At 43.1% G+C, this 15,680-nt stretch overlaps 2 long non-coding RNA genes across 2 annotated transcripts; both read right to left on the reverse strand.

The window, feature by feature from the left end:
• Positions 1–2,178: 2,178 nt before the first annotated feature.
• Positions 2,179–8,894, reverse strand: LOC138689532 (uncharacterized). The gene is made up of 2 exons (XR_011328368.1): positions 7,326–8,894; positions 2,179–5,522 (listed from the first exon to the last, which is right to left on the reverse strand). It is a non-coding gene; the product is annotated as an uncharacterized lncRNA (long non-coding RNA).
• A 130-nt stretch (positions 8,895–9,024) lies between these two features.
• On the reverse strand, positions 9,025–14,541 carry LOC138689531 (uncharacterized). The gene is made up of 3 exons (XR_011328367.1): positions 13,914–14,541; positions 12,793–12,905; positions 9,025–11,120 (listed from the first exon to the last, which is right to left on the reverse strand). It is a non-coding gene; the product is annotated as an uncharacterized lncRNA (long non-coding RNA).
• Positions 14,542–15,680: the final 1,139 nt, after the last annotated feature.

Here is a 15,680-nt window from a genome sequence, read left to right on the forward strand (position 1 = left end):
ATTTATCGTGTACTCTCGAAATACATAACCTCGTTGCTTGCTGCTTCAACTTCCGTCGTGTTATCCCAGTCCTCAAGTTCGGGCAAATCTTTTTTTAGGCTGTCCTGATCCTCATTCCTCCTGGCTGTCCCTCCCAGCCCCGCCATCAGGAAGTTTCACCAGTACACCCCATAATTTAGTGCCAAGTTTGTGGGTGAACCTGTTGAACTTCGGTGTAATGCCTGATCCTTCTGGACCTTCCTTCTGCGAGGGAGCATTCCTTCTGTGGCACCTCCCTTTAGCCAGGTTCCTACCCACCCTGCAGCACCTCGCCAGCCCCTGGGAAATCATGTGTTTTATCCCACTTTCCACTTGCACCCACCTGTTTCATTACTTTTTCCTTATACATTTGCTCTCAGTCCTTAGCGACTAATGGTGGCAGACAAGTAGTCCGCAGTTGCTTGCTGCTGAGTTTGAAGGCTGGCAGTACAAGTGCGCTGGTGGCTGGCCCGCATGGGCTTTCCCCTGCCTGGGAAGAACATCTTCGGTGACTCTTGCCCTTTGATGAGGATTGCCATAGTTGGAATCCCATGCCATAGACAAAAGAATAATAGAGGCTAATTCCAGCTCGTATGCCATACGCTATGTCTTGTGGCCATGAGAGAGTCGTCAATATTACAATTAACAAAAATAGATTTGGCTACACTTGGATTTTTCTCCTGTACTCAGCACAGAGGTCCTTCTTTCTCAGCCTTTTCTCTTGAGAGCTGAGTATCAGTGCATAAACACACTGGTGCCAGAATCCTCTCCTGTGTGCCTCAAAACATAGCCTTAGCTTAGACTCTTTGCTGCGTTTCTGTTCGTCAATGAAGATCTGACCTACTGAGCAGACTTGGTACCTTTCTGGTGTCTGGGGGTTTTAGCCCAGAAGTTCAGGTGTTATTATTGTCTGTAAGGCTTGTCCTTCTGTCACAGCTGGGCACAAGTTCAGGGACAGAGCCCGGGCACACCACTGTGGTACAAACATCTTGCCAAGGACAGTCCTGCCCCCAACAACCTACAGCTCAAATTGGACAAGCTTTAAGAGATGCTGAAGGAACAATGACATCTAGTATTTATACACGGAGTAGTTATCTGAGGATTCAGCCAAATCTCAGCAGCGTAGCAGAGAAAAATTTCAGAGTCACTCCGATCCATGCTCCACAAGTCCCTCCTGCAAAAGCCACATCCAGGTTCCCAGTATGTGGGTAAAATAAGATGTCTGTTGGTCACAGCTGATACATAGGTGATTTGCAACGCCTTTATGAGCTGCCACTGATTGAGCTGTGGTAATTGGCCATGTTCCTGCTCACAAACCATTTCAAATGTGAGAAAAACATTTCCTAAGCTGCTTTCACAGGGGAAGAGGTGTATGTTAGCATCGCATCTCACTTTTGCCATGGTGCTAAGAGCAGGGATGGGCATTGCTGCTTGGCTGACGTCCGATAACTCCATCAATGGTGAGCTCTCAGCAGGCTTTAACACCCAGATGCATCGATCAGAAGGCTGGGTTAGCCCAATCTTGCTGACATTTGAAAAGCTGAACATTCCTGGTTTACACTTAAAAGAGCTTGGTAAACATATAAAGTTCAATCATATATTTAAGATATGCGGGGTTATATTTACTAACTTTTTTCAGTCACAGTTTATTACCGTAGTATCTGTGAGGGAAAGGTATTAGACTCTGCCAAATTAAATGCTCTTTGAGTTAGAAAAAATTGTGTCTACTTTGTTATGGGCATGTTTCTCACAAATGCAGTAAGTCAATGGTCTCCTTGTAGTGATTAATAGAGAAGCCATTCAGAGTCCTTGGGGAGGTTGGGTTTTTTTTAATTACCAAGATAACTTCCTCATCAAAACCATTGCTCAAAGACAAAACAACTGTGCTTTACTCACTTTCACTGCTGTAGTGAGATGAGAAAGTGTTGATATATTCTCCCCAGAGGTCATCAGAACTACAAACAAGGTTGTAGGCCTTAGTGTATACATGCAGGCTGGTGGACAAAGCCCAGGGTTTATTGTACTGTAAGAGAAGCTGAACAGAAGGGAAGGAGGAGATTAAACAAGACATTTGGAAAGAAGAGGTACCTACCCTCCATGGCATCTGATTTGCGGCAGAGCTGCAGTGTGGGAGGCTGGGGGGAAGAAAAAGCACAGTCATTTGATTTTAGTTTTTAATGAAGGACAAGCACACTGCAACATTAAGGGCAAAACCAGTGGTATCTTTTACTCCTTCTGATCCAAACTCAAGAAATGTGGCTCAAATCGCCTTTGAGCCAATACTCATGGTCTCACAGATTATTTCCACCAGAAAACCAAGTCAAGGGTAGAGCTGGGAGCAGCACTGACAGAGTTCTGCTTCCTTGTAGAAGAACATACCTTCTTTGATACTCATTTAGTGGTCCTAGCTTTCTTCCAGTCAGTTTTCTACCGGAAAGATTCCTCATGCTTCTCTCAGGGCGGCATTTTCCACCCTTCCCTTGCAGCTGTGACCGCTTGTCTCTGCCTCTTCTCTGGCTGTTTCCAGTCACAAGCAAGCAACATGTTCTGGCTGATGTTCTGTTTCTGAGTAGCACGGCCTATATAGTCTGAGCTTTTGAGTGAAATTAGTATTACACCATTTTCCTTACTCCAAAAATGTTTGTACTAAAAAAGTTTACAAAGTTAGGCACTCCTCCAAGCGACATGTTTCAGTGGTACCAAATGATTTTCTGCATAGTCCAACTTTCAGAACAGCTCTTGGTTTTATAATGTCTAGCACAAGAGGATCTGATGTGGCTTGGCTGATAGGTACAAGCATAATGAACCTGCTTAGTGAATAACTACTAAGATTGGGCAGTTCCATTTCATTTCTGATTGAAACAATAATTCAGAAAAATAACACTGTTCCCAAATTAGTTTTCTTCTTCATGGTAATGATGGTTTCTCATCTGCAGGAGATGTAATGTGAATATATAACATGCAGGCAAGAGAGGTTACATCTTTGCCCTCCGCTATTGTCTTCAGCGCTGGAATGCAGCGATGGGTTTCTCTGAAAGCACAGCAGACAGCTTTTTAAAGTGGCCTCGCTGGTAAAGAGCACAGCAGCAGATGTCCAATTCGGTACTTCTACCATGCACACGTGGTAGTGAGTTACAGTTAGGGAGCTGTATGTAGTGTTTAGCCTTCAAAAAAGATGATCAGACTAACTCTAATATTGTCTTGCATTTTTGCTGCTCTGGACTTCAAAGTAAAATTAACACAGCTTAGAAAATACTATTTTACAATTTAATCAAAAGTGACTTTTAGACTTCAGATCCCAACTATAACAGAATATTCTTCTTGACTGATTTGGTTCGATTTAGTGCCTCACAGGGATGCCCATAATATCACCAGTATTACCAGTTACCCTCTTCTCTCTCCATATACCATAGTTTAACTCCATATAGCATAGTAAAAGAAGTTCATGCTAACGAAAAAGACCTAAATTCCCTAACAAAATGACTAGATATGATGTACTGACCATGACGGCACATGCTTGCTATCTCAGGTGAGCTTCACTGGACAGGGCAACAGTTAATTCCAGAGAAATGCTGTGGTTGAAAAAATTAAAAAAAAAAAAAAAAAAAAAAAGACCATCGCCAATTCTCAAAAGATGCAGAAGCTCTGTCTGTTTTCAGGCCATGTTATCAAACCATTTGCAACTTATATTTGAAACAACAAATCCCTAAATTAGTGAGCAAATCGATGTACAGATACAGGCCCGATAGCTTCAATGCTTGTGTTTCCTTCACGGTAGGTATTACAGCTCTTCTTTTGTCCTAACCTGGCAGCTTTGGAAGAGGAGAGGGATTTTTCCAGTAGTTGTTTTGAATTGCATTCTGCTATTGTCTGATAGCATCATTAGCTGAAACCTTAGCCATGAAGTCAAAGTGAAGCCAGGCATGAGGAAAATCTTTAGTACTGAAGGCCAGCAATAAGGGCAACGTGACTTTGAATTGTTGTTTAAAGAACGAAGGGCCCAGTTTTGCCATTCTGGCATCAGAGGAATTTTCTCCTTAAGTTGTCTTGCTAAAGGTAACAGGACAATTTAGTTATATTAGTATAAAGCAAAAAAAATCTAATATTCAGAGGCAAACATTTAGGTTATAACTAGAAATATTTCTAATAAATGTCTTTGAAGACACAGACAGCAGTTCTCCTGGTACAAGACCTTACATATTTATTTAAATTTGAAACCAGTTATATTTGTAATATTGTAAGAGAACAGTAAATTTCTGTAGCTCTTTGCACCTTCTACCAGGAATAGACCAGAAAATATTAAACATTTAATTTCCTAACAAATTAAAATTTGGAGTAGAGGTGAATACAGAAACAAAAGAGGGGACAACATGAAATACTGCATTGCAAGAACTGGGATTTATTCATTTTTGGACGCTCTTGTGATGGTACATGTATGTAAAGCTAAGAGACGCCCTGTGCATGAGCTTTTAAGGATCAGGGCCCTGTGTACATTGGAGAAGTGCCATCAAACAGCATGAACTAACAATTCTGGTTTGCAATACAAGCTGCTCAGTTCACACTTATCGTATGAGTTTCGTAAAGCTTCTCTTCTCTAGCTGAATGTCTGGGACAAGAAAGCAAAGTAATTAGTCCACATCCTTTGCTTTTTTCTGAGATAACTTTTCTCATCGACTAAAAGTCTTTTTTTTGCCAAAAGATACTTTCAAGCTCCAGGCTTTCCATGCTGTTCACTAAAATGTTTGTACAGTAAGTACGGTATGAGGAGCGAACAAGTAACACCACAGTATTTTATCACATTATTGCTTTGGTAATATTAAATCACTGAAAATGTCATTCATGTTTAGCATATTATTTTCTATAATAAATTACCAGTAAAAGTAAGCAGTAGCAGTTTTCTTACAAGTTTAGCTGGTGGAGTATAATTAAAGATTGTATCATGCAGGGACAAAAAAGAGTTGAATTAAAGAGTGTAACTGTAATTCTTCCATTTCATACCATGTGAGTGCTTGATTTTATGGCTTTCTTTTAATGTAGCTTTTACAAGTAATTTTCTTTAAAAATTGGAGGAGAAAAACCCCAAAGCATCCTAGTGATACCTGTCTGACATTGGCACAACGGCGGTGAAACCCTTAGGTTCCCCATCGAAACCACAGCCGCTTGAAGCAGCCTGTGTTTGCTTGTAGCAGTAGCTTTTTCTCCGTAGATGGACCAGCACAAGAACAGGTCTGCTTGGTGGGTTTTAGCAGTAGCGGCAGCCACAGAGGATTCAGGGAGCTTGGGTATCACTCCAGGACCTGCCACACTGTTTTCACATGACAGCTCTTCCACCTGCTCCTCTCGAGGATGATCCACTGATCCACAGCGCTTCCCTACCTGCCTGCCCCTGCCAGCTGCCCCAAATCTGCCTCATTCCTTCCATTTCTTTTCATTTGGTTAAGGTTCTGGGAGATCTGCTGATGCAAAACGGTGCTGGAGAGGCAGGTGCTCTTCCTAACCACTGCCTGCAAGACAGATCGGAACAAAAGAAGAATGAACCAGAAATGGGAACAAAACTGCCTGATCAAGTGACGAGCACCAAGAATAAGTGAAACCAAAGATATGAGATCCATATCCTCCCATTACACCTGTAGAACTGGTAATGAACCTGTTTTTCAGGTCTCGGTAGTTGCAATAGCAGCGGTGCTGAATTTCTGTGTGTCCTTCAGCTGTCCACAACAGAAAATATGCTTTATGGGCAATCGCACATTTTCAAGTTAATCGTCAGGAAAGTTCTGGAGCACACTGTTGCTTTCCTGCAGAGATGCTTTCTAATTTAGTCAATGGGGTAGGTCTCTGACGGCTCTCAGACACTAAAGGGCCTAGAGATCCACTGTGAAGAGGCAAAGTTGTGTGTCTGTGCTGAAAGGAAGGATGCAACCGGTGTTTGGTGAAAGACCTCTCTCACCTGAGCTGCATGTCTGCTCAGGCCCTTATCCCACCCTCGTCTCTGCATCCCACCCTCATCTGCACATCCCACCCTCGTCTCTGCATCCCACCCTCAGTCACTGAACATTTTTCCTCTCACTGGGGGTTTCACCTGGAGCAGCTCTTCCAGACCCAGAACAACCTGCTTGGTTCTCATTACTTTCATAGTCACTTCACAGCAGGTTTCAAAAGTGCATTAAACTGACAGCACTGTTGTGCTGGAATAGCTGGAAAATTTCTGTACTAAGGCGCATAGCACTGCTTTAGCTCACACTCCCATCTCCTAGAAGCCTGAGTTTTGTTAAAACACACTACTCAAAAAGTGAAGTCTAGAAACATCATACTATATCGATTTGAATGGAATCTGCATTTTTTCCATCAGCTGAATGATTTAATACCTGTGTTTATTCAGTAAGGTTGGGAATGAGCTGCTGTGGCAGTAAATTAACAATGACAAGCTCTGACTGCCAGGCCGTGCTGTTTATAGTAGGTCATTGCTCTCCTCAGTGCTTGAGACAAATATTGGATTCATTGGGGGATCTTTCAGCAGAAGGATAATATGTTGAAAAGCAGCTCTGTCAAAGTGACTTTGCTGTTGAACATTTTCTAGCAGTCACAGAATCTGCAATCTGATTTATTAATTAAATCCTATCAGCACATGCTCTGAAGAAACCAGCGTGGCTGAACTATGTCCCTGTTAAGTGAGATTAAAGGACATGACAAAAGTTTGTATACTATGCTTCAACCCACATTTCCTGTAAAGGATACAGCTTGTTATTTTTCAAAAGATGCTGAATATATTTTCTTTATATCTTGGTTTATTATGACCCGTGGGAGCAATTGTAAAACTGAAACATGCAAGAACTAAAGGAAAAAAATAACTGCACTATGCAGGAGGAGCTGGCATATCCTGACTGTATTCTCTCTCCTATGAAGGAACAGATCGGAAGATACTTTGCCAGATTTTCTCCAAAAGGAACACATACTTAGAAAGAATCTTTGCTTAAACATTTGTCAAGTAATTTTTCAAATAGATTTATCGAGCTAAATGACCCATAAAGAGAAATAAAGCCTGTCTTAACATGAACAAAGGAAAACAGAATTAAAAAAACTATTGATTAATTAACATGTAGCTGAGAGTATCATCCTATGACACTTCTATGGGATTGCTGGAAATAGTGCCTAGTCCCACAGCACGTGACACATATCTTACAGTCTGCTCTGTGTTGGGTAATTATAATGCACTGAGCCTGTATGTTCAGGTTAGTCCTTGATAGGCAAACGATTCCCTGAGCCCCAGCAGTTAACACTGTGCTCCCCACTGCAAGCCCCCGGCACACCCTCTCCTGTCATCCAAATTTTTGTGCCGCTGTTGTGTTTTTGCACCAGTCCGTCCTTCCTCCTGGAACCCGGGGTCGTTACTGCGCAGCGCTGCCTCGCTGCCAAGCATTGAGCCTCCTGGCCAGCCCACTGCAGACCCCCCTGCACACAGAGCAGCAACGTGGAGATAGCTAAATAAATCCTGAATTACTCATTCAGGCACTGGCATGTAATAAAATAAGCACTGTTTGGTACTGCAGTAGTTTACTGGGTATTACTGCGGTGCCAGGGTACTGCCTAGCTCGACTTTGACCCATCCTGTAGAGTTACTGTTGGAGGGGGACTTGTGGACAGCCCATCGGCCGTCTTTCCTCTGCTGGAGAGCATTTTCTTGGCTCCTCCTACACCTTTTTCTGATCCTTTTCTGCCACACCAGAAAAAAAGGCAGGGGCCTTTTTCCAAGTCCTTCTTTCTCACGGCAGGGCACTGTCTAGGAGCGCTCGGTTGCCTTTGATTTCAGCTCCACTGCTGTTCCAAGTCTGTACCTACTTCACACAGCCTGTGTAATGCGGTATTTTGGGCTTACGGCATCACTTGCTAAGCCTCCCAACGGCAGAAAGCCCACCTCCACGTTGCACCGCGCTGCGGCGGTGCCGCTGCAGCCATGTCCCGGCCGCTGCTCGCTCGCTCCCCCATGGGAAGCACAATCCTTCTTCTCCCACTCCTCATTCCCTGTGCGGGGCAGATGTCTCGCAGACTCATTGCAATTGTTCACCACAGTTGTGTCTGGTTTGCTTCGGCTGCCCCTATTTCTGGTCGCGCCTGCCGTTTGCCTTTGAGGGTGTAACGAGAAATTGGTTTGAATGTCACCCCCTCCGGCACCAAATCAGTGGCAGAGGCTGCTGCACATACCCAGCCTCCCCCCAACAACAGCCCATCCGCATCCTTCCTCGAGCATCCTCGTGACAGTCCACCTTCAGAAACCACAGAAACCACAGGAATATCGCACAGCGTTGTGTAGCTCTTGGCATTGAACGTGAACATGCTCGGTGTGACATTTTGCCAAGAGTGGACTGGGATTTCATACAGCAACTCACCGCAGGTACTTACACACTCTGTTGGACATGAATGCTTGGCTAGACAATAAGTTTTGCCTTGGTGTAACTGGCACAAAGCACCGATGCGCCAGCGCCTGCAGGAGCAGATGGCTTGCCTATTTTCCTCCAGACATTAAGGCTCCGAACCCATGCCACATCCCTTCCCCAGATTCACAGAAAGCTGCAGAGAAACCGTCTCCTGTCAGATTTCTTCTCCTGCCTGGCAGGACTGGCTCCAAACTCAGCTATCCACATTGCATAGTTCATTTCTGAAAACTTCTGGTCCTCTAGAGTTTAAAACTAAATGCTGAAATGGGGGGAAAAAACCCAAGCAAACCACAGCATGTGTGATTAAAAGCAAGATGATAAGCAGTGGTCCCCGAGAACTGGAGAATCCCTTCTCTGTTAATTACCAGGGACTTGAATGCAGGTCCCATCGGTGGGCAGCAAGGCAGCTAGCAAGGGGCTGGGTACAGGTGGCCCAGAAACACTGAAGCCAGGGAGAACTGTAACACCAGAGCTTTCCTTGAGTTTCTGAAATCCAAGCCTCTCTCACACGTTGCCATACAGAAAGGATACTGAACGACCATTTCCAGCTCCAACAGGAATTTTCTCTGCCCTTTTGACAACTACCTGCTGTATTGCCTCCCCAGCTGGAAAAACAGGGAGGATAGTTCCCTAACTCAATAGGAAGCTCAGGTTTAAATTTAGTAGCTGCTTTTAGAAAATACTTCAGGGTTCTTCGACAGGCAGCTTTGTGTAAGTACTTCTGGCTATCACTGCTGTCTCCTTAGGGATGAGGAAAAGCTGTACCAAATATTCAGGATAAGAATAGCAACAGAGGACTGATACTGCACTTGTGTGCGGGACGGGTGAGACAAACAGCATCTTCCTCTTACTTGCCTTTGTAAATCATCTGTCTCTCTCTCTCTCTCGTTCTTTTTCTTAGTAGTTTTCATAAGGAGTGGTGATTTTCACCTTACATGAAACGGGCGAAATGTCATCAGGGAGGTCCAGCTATTAAAACAAGCTGGCAAGAGTTTTCATGCCCTTATTTCCTCTCAACAGAAAGGACTTTGGATTTTATGCATAACAAAAGTTTTGGTCCACAATGGCAAGAAAATTACTTATCTTCTATATATTTCTTTCTATGGTGTTAGGCAATTTTGCTTTCAGGAAACACTATGCTGTACACATAAACACAGCAAATCCCTTGTGGAGAACATCTAAAGAGAAATATAATTTTACCTTAATAAAAAGGTAAGAGAAGTTGGCTGTTTGGCAGATCCTTGCCCGGCGGTGCAGGAACACTGCGGGTGCTTGGAATTCACTCCTATTGTTCCTGGGCTGAATTGCTTTGAAAAAGGTCACATGAGGAGGAAAGGAAGTTTTGACTTTCACATGCCTGTTATTGCTAAGGAAACCACTTCCTTGGTATTCACATATTCAGCATGTCTCCAGTTTTGGCGCTCTGACAAATGACATCGTGCTACTGCATGGGGTAACAAGGAAGGGTGGAGAAGGCTGTTAGATAACTTGACGTGTTCGAAACGCCAGTACAGCTCTTGTAGGACTGCCAAACTTCAAGTAGGCTCTGTATGAGTAAGCAGGGTGCTTTGTTAGCTGCAGATGAGATACCTGGAGTTCAGAAATGTGGAGAAAAGGTTCTGGTCTACATCTCAGCAAGCTCAGGTGGTTCGGAGTTTTCCGGGTTTGTAGCAATGGCAATATTCTTACACCACTGTGGATACTGGGAGACAAATTTTCTAGTACTAACATACGTGAATTATTCTCTGTGTAGAATTTATTTCAGCTTTCATGTACATACTTGCCTTTTCTTTGGCATTCGGATATCAGAAACCAAGTATCCTCAGGTGATACGTGGTGATTTCATTAAAAGCACTTGGATTTGAACTTTGGGTCTGTGGGACTTTTCCCATTTTTCTGACTTCTTACACAAACAAGAAATTAGAAATAGCAACAAGCTACTCTTGGGTAGGACTGAGAATCTCCATCAATGTGTTTTGTTTTTTTTAAAGAGGATTGAAGCAGAATTTCTTTGAAGTAACGTATTTTCAGATCTCAATCTGACAAGAAGAAATTGTAACATAATTAGGCTTATTTCTACTCCAAGAGAAAAAAAAAAGTCTAGTATGCTTCAGGATACAAGTGGTTTTGACTGTAAATATACAATAGCTACTGAGATTACCAGGACCAGGCATGAGGCATGCACAAATCACAGGAATTGAACAGCTAAAGCCCTGCTCAATTTACTGAGAGGCTACTGAGCTTTTGATATGTCAAGATCTATTTGTCTAAACGTTATCTGTAAAAACAACATAATGTAGTGAACTGAGCCTGGGACTGCGGAGGCCAGAAATCAATATTCTAATCTTGGCCCTGCCTCAGATGCATTTGGTGGCTCCAGAGTAGTTGTTTAATCTCCCTGCGTGCTCACCAGAGATAAACCAGTTCAAATATAATAAACTCCACTGAAGAGCTGCGCAGATCAGTTCACAGCTTCTGTATACTTCTCTGAAGACCCGAATTGTTATATAAATATTACCATTACACGCAGGACTTCTGGAGATTTGTTGCCACGAAAATACATACCGTGTATCTTTGATCTGAAATTTCAGGTCTGTTTCCTAGCAGACATCCTCACCCCATGGAGACTTCAAGCACAGCCTGGTGGCATCACAGAAGCCACCGGGGTATCTGCCATGATAATGTCTTTTTTTTTTTTTTTTTTTCTTAAATGTGTTAAAACAGAATTATTTAAAAAACGGTTCAGGTGTTTTCTCACAGAGAACGTCCTCATTTTCATTCTGTCCATGGCAGGAACAGACCATACTTCAAGAGAAGTTATTTGATTAATGCAGAAATAACAGAGAGAAGGACCTATGGCCTGTTTATTTAGCAAGCAAGACTAGATAATAATTGTGGTTCATTCTGGCTTAAAATACTCGAAAACATGCTGGGTTTCATCTTCCACTCATTTTCCCTAATATCATCATTTCTGAGTGATTATCTTACTACAGGCTTAGCTGAACCACACTCATTCCCAAGACCTCAGAAGGGTTACCTGAGGTGAGAAAAAAAAGATAGGTAAAAACACCTGAGTGAAGCCACAGTAACTCTTTTGAGCTTTTAAAAAACAAAACCAATGAAACAATAACAACAAAGAATCAACCAACCAACACCACCACAAATTATCTGCTATAATATAGGAAAGGAGAGAAATACTGGCTGCATCCCTCTTCCATGCAGCAAATGAGTTCCAAGTAGAGAGGGTAAGAGTACCCACGTCCCAGCAAATTGTGCACTTTTCCAGCCCCAAAGAGCAGCAGTTTGTTAATTATTCTAGAAACTGTTTATGAGTGGACATTTAGGAATTGCTAAGAAAAAGCAGGTGCTAAAACATAGGATCTACATTTACTAGTACATATATTTTACAGTCACTAGTACTTGCAGAAATGAGTCCAGCACCTCCAGCAGCCCCAGGTTTTGTCTCCCATATTAGTCAGACCTCATGGTGCTGTTGAAACACAGTTGTTAGCACAGGCTGCGGCTGGCAGGTGCTACCTACACCCCAACCTAGACAAGGTTTTGCGTACCATCGGAAAAAAGCTGGAAATATTTGCTCTATTCAGTGGGGAGGCAGTAGGGAAAGCGGTGCACGGGGGTGATGCATTCACAGCAGCCTGGGTTGCTAAGCACACAGCCTGCTATGCTGCTTAGCAGGCAAGGCCAGGCAGAGCCATTAAGTCTGGAAGCAGCTGAGTATTTAATAAGCTGCATGCTACCATGCATTTACATAGCTTAAGTTGTAGTAAAGCCCTGGCAGTAAAGGGTCAAAAGTGCAGGGCTGGAGGGCTAAAGCCCACGCAGACTGCATCGTAACCCATCCTGTCCTCAGCGGAAAAGGACTTAGGGAGGAACTGCGAGAAAACAAGACTCGCTCTAACCAAGGAGAATTTTAAAGGCCAAAAGGCAAGAATGTCAAAAATAATTCAAGTTAAAGCACATGCGACCAGGGCTGGCAAAGCTCATTTACACAAAGGTTGTGGGGTATCTATGTGCCCCCAATAAACCGAGTGTGAAGGGTGCAGTGGAAAGGAAAATGAGATTCCCCTCCTTCATGGCTTACATGTCTAAACCAAAATGACTCATTGCTTGCCCTATCTGTATGATCTTAAAATTCTTTTACGTGAATCATTTGACACTTATTTATTTCCTAGTGCGCATATTTAACTATTCCCCCGGGCACGATCTTCACCCTGACACTGCCGGAGACCAGAGTCCTGTGTCAGGCAGTGACTCCCCGCAGCAGGCTCTCTGCCCTCTTCCTTTTCTCTCCCTCGTTAGCAAAGGCTGTTTCAATACTTACAGAGCTACCAGCTTCGGACAGGCGAGCCCACGTCCGATTTCACTTCCTCTAGTGTAATCATGGACTTCAGTGACTGTGCTTTTCATTTATACTGACGTAACCAAGACTGAAATCTGTCCCACAGCAAATATTTATCAGAGCATATCAAAGGAAAAGCAGACCAGAAGAGAAACAAGCAAAACAGTGAGTGCCATTAAACTTTGCCAAGATAGATTTCAAAGTCAATGAAAACCACCCCAGAGACACAGAGCTGAAATGTAGGACAAAGTAGAACACTGGAAAAAAATAACCCGAAATTTCCAAACACGTCCTACATCTCCCACAGAACAATTTTTAATTACTTACAACTTGCAAAGATTAAGAAGGAAAACCTGCACAGAACTAACAACATATGAGCAAAGTCAATGACTGCCGCTTTTGTTAACATCCTGGCTTTGATACGCGTGCCCATCGCGGCTACCTGCTCGGGTCAGGGACCCTTTCTACAGAGCAGCAAGAAAGAAACAGGACAACACCCACAACTGGCTTTCTAAATGATATAAAATAATGGGATGCCACACTTTAATTAGATAATTAAAACTCTGTTGCTGCTTTGCTACATGCCAAGGACACTCAGTTTCTTGGCAACAGACCCTAATTTTCCTTCTTTGATATCCAGGTCACAGCCATTTGGATTAGAGGCTCATTTCCAGCAGCAGTGCATGGCAGTGGCACACAACTTCCCGTCCTGCTGTCAGTATCCCCCTGAAGTTCAGCATCTTTCAACCATATTTATAAGTATAAAAGCTCTTAAATTAAAGCCCTTATACAGGGTAATTTCTCGACATTCTTAAAGGGCAGGGGGCATGTAAGCGTATTAAAAACTTGGGTAGCCCTGTGCAACACCAGCAACTTCTCACATCATCAGCAACAGTGTCTTGCCCTGTTCTAGCTGAAGAATATGACTGGAAGGGTAGACAGAAGAAAAACAACTGTTAGATCCCCAGCTCTCCACTTTCTTTGGAAGTTAGGCCTATCCCATCCCTGACCATTTGCTATCATCCCCCCTTCTTAGCAGAAAGGGGAACACTGTCCTAGAACAGATCTACCTGCTCTCCAGATTAGGTGAGGAAATCGCATACCCTTCCGAGGAGCATCGACTCGGTCAGCTAGCTGGACGAAAAGCACGTAGCCCTGACCGCTGGTCCCAGCGCTTTGCCTGAGCTGCCATCATTTGAACTGCGGAGCAAACTCCAGCCTAAGGATTATCAAACGTCATCAATCCGTATGCAAGGCACAGTTCCTCATTCCCAGCCCCATGTGAAGTAGAAAGGCGTAACAGCACAAGCATGTTTTTGAAAACCAGATACTTTTGCACGAGAAAGGAACATAGAGCACGCTACCAAGGAGCGGGTGAGACAGAACAAATCATACAGACCAGATGGTAGTCACACTGCTTAATGCACTGTTGGACGGTGCCCAGCTAGTCTGCTGATGAGCGACAGAAGAGCCTATATAGGATAATGCTCTTTGTTAAGTGCCAGCAATTTATTACGTTATGTTCCTGAGCACAGCTGAGGTGAATTAACCACAGTAACCATTTACTATTCCTTCTGACAGCCCTGAGATCGTATCTGTACTGCTGCTGTGGTTGATGGTGTGAACATATTCAAAGCTAACCAAAAGCCAACTGTCCAGGTTAGCATAGTGCCAAACCCTTGCCAACAAACCACCCAGCAGGTGTATTGGCTTACACTTGCTGCTACACTAACCATCACTAGGGTTTTGGTTAACTTGGAGCATGACCAGAACAGGCCTACATCCACTCAGAAAACAACAAAACCAGAGCTTGACAAAGATGATACACCAGGTGTTGCAGCAACAGTGGGTTAAGCACTCCTCCCTCCAGCTACTTCAAGCAAAGGAATGGTTACTTCGGAATATGCCCTCTATGGAGTCTTTAATCTGATAAAGCAGCTATAAGATAAGATATTTGTATTCTTCTTGTGTACATCCATGCCTACCTAGCACCATTTAGCTCTAAAAAACATCCTTCAAGTTTGATTCTTTTTCATTAAAAAAAAAAATCATTGAGCAATTTCATGACAATAATGCTGCAAAGTGCAATTTGGCAGAACTCACAAAGATCGTATTTTCTATCGCCTGTCCCGAATTCGATCTTGGACTAGGGACAGGTGAGGCAAACAAAGCAGAATCTTGACCACAAAAATCTCGATTGCCTTGATATTCTGGAAACGAAGCTAAGGCGATACTGCTTTTTTTCCCAGAGAACAGTCTGGCCATGTAAGATTGGTATCTCATGCAGAGAAAGGGAAATGAATTACTTTTTACTCAGAAGACAACTACTTCTCCCTACAGATGAGCACATCTTAAATACTGTTATTGTTTCATAAACTTCTGATGATCAGACAGTAGCCATTTGCTACACTATCTCCTGTGAACAAAGTACATGAGCACTCCATGGTTATGTCTTGAATGAACCATCTGCTCTTGAACCATCACTGTCCACATCCAGTCATCTGCAGCATCTAATAAACCACAGATCAAAGTAGAGAGCAGGTTGGTTAGACAGCCTTGGCAACCCTACCATTCTGTCTGAACCAACTCAGTAACACAGCTTATTGTAGTTGGGACGCAGGTATGAGTAGTTTCACACTATGATTTAAGATTTTTGCTATGTTTATTTGGGTTATCTTGTAAAGGGAACATTCCACAGTATGATGGCATGCAATTTTAACTACAAATCTGTCCACAGAGGAAACCTAGTCGCCAGCTAAAATCCATAAAATTATTACACAGTTTTAACACAAAAAAATTATGTCGTTAAGTCAGAAAACAGGGAAAAGAAATTTTGGTCTTTCTTTTAAAACTACAAAACCTTAATGAAG

Source organism: Haliaeetus albicilla, chromosome 17 (assembly GCF_947461875.1).
Source record: "Haliaeetus albicilla chromosome 17, bHalAlb1.1, whole genome shotgun sequence".
NCBI classification, from domain to species: domain Eukaryota; kingdom Metazoa; phylum Chordata; class Aves; order Accipitriformes; family Accipitridae; genus Haliaeetus; species Haliaeetus albicilla.